Below are 1,628 nucleotides of genomic sequence, written 5' to 3'. Positions count from 1 at the left end.
TGTGTGCTATCGCTCTTTTCATGCTTTGGCACAAATGAATTTTATGGGTTGAATTTACTACATTTCCCCTAGCAGAAAAGAAGAGGCATTGATTACTGTGTGCCCATACCTTCTGTCTTGGCAGCAGGGCTTTTTGAAGCCAGTTCTTCTCTCGTCCATATTGCAGCTGGACAGATATAGAATCATGGTGATGGAGAAGAAGAAATACCACATACTGCACATTTTGCTCTGGAGGTAGGAGATCTCCATCTCAGGCTGGCTGTGATTCTGGGCAGCCTGGTCTGGTGGTTGGCGACCCTGCACATAGCAGGGGGGTTGAAATTAGATGATCATTGTGGTCCTTTTCAACCCAGGCCATTCTATGGTTCTGTGATTCAGGTGAAAGAACCTGAGCTCCCCTTACATAGCTTAGAATCTGACTTTGTCAATAGCACTTATTTGTATCATTTTTATCCACCAATTGAAGTGGATAAACTCACGTGATGAGCCTGCTGGGGGCTGCAAAGTCTGTGTACCCTTTTTTGGCCTCAGTCCACTCCTCACACTTGCCAAGGAAGTGTGAATAGACAGTCCCACAGGAAAATTCCTCTCCAGAGATGATCCTCTTTTCTGCAGCCAAGGCAGTAGTTTTGCTGTACAACTTCCTAAATGGAGTCCTTTCAAAAATCACTCCATGTTAGGATGCTTTATTTTGTTACAGGACAAGTACAAAGTTAAAGCTACTTTTACAAGGGGCAGCTGTGCCCATCAGTGCTCTTGCAGGCATTCTTGGGTCAGCTGAAGGTGGGTGTTGACCACGTGCTGTGCTGGGTGCAAAAGTGCTTGCTATAGAATCAAATGAAGATGACAACATTTGGAAGGAGTTCGGCAATGATAACGGGCAGCTTTCTGCTTGTTGACAGAAAGTGAGTACGCACCGTAGGTGTATTTTAGTAAATAAGGTGCATCTGGAATTCAGCTTCTGCCTTGATGTCCTTGGGAATGTATGCTTGGCTCTGAGGGCAAAGCAGGCATCTGTAGAGAGCTCAGCTTTAGCAGGGCCTGCGTTCGTGTTTTCCCCTCAGCACGCATCGTGCAATGTGCTCAACACGCACTGGTGCGTAGGCTGGCAGCAGGCAGAAGCAGACATGCTCACTTCTTTAACATCACCCAAAATTACACAAGTGTGGCTCCAAACCAGGCTGGCTGCTGGATCAATGCATCCCTTTTTTTATCCTGCTCTTCCCAAAGTGTGCTTTTCAATGGCTCAGCGCTGTCTTTTGGATGTGAAGAGTCCATTCATTGTTACAACTTAAATTACACTGAAGTCAACCACAATATCTGCACATCCATTTTGTGATCAAGAATGATACAAGACTGAGAAAATATCAATTATTTTAAGAAAAAACAATATTTCAATGCTGAATCTTCTGGATTTTATAGTATATATAGTATATATAGTAACAGTTTTAAATTTAGATAGTTTAAGACAGACAGTACTTGTACCTGTAAGAAAACAGAAAAGCTACTCAGTTCCTCAATTACAGAATTATTTTTCAATTTGTGTGTTTTTGCACAATCATAACAAGTTTTGTTTGCAAATTTTTGACATGCTTTCAACACTTTTAATTACAAAATCTTTTTTTTTT

The sequence above is a fragment of the Meleagris gallopavo genome, chromosome 1, assembly GCF_000146605.3.
Source record: "Meleagris gallopavo isolate NT-WF06-2002-E0010 breed Aviagen turkey brand Nicholas breeding stock chromosome 1, Turkey_5.1, whole genome shotgun sequence".
In the NCBI taxonomy this organism is placed as follows: Eukaryota; Metazoa; Chordata; class Aves; order Galliformes; family Phasianidae; genus Meleagris; species Meleagris gallopavo.
This window is presented reverse-complemented; position numbering follows the sequence as displayed.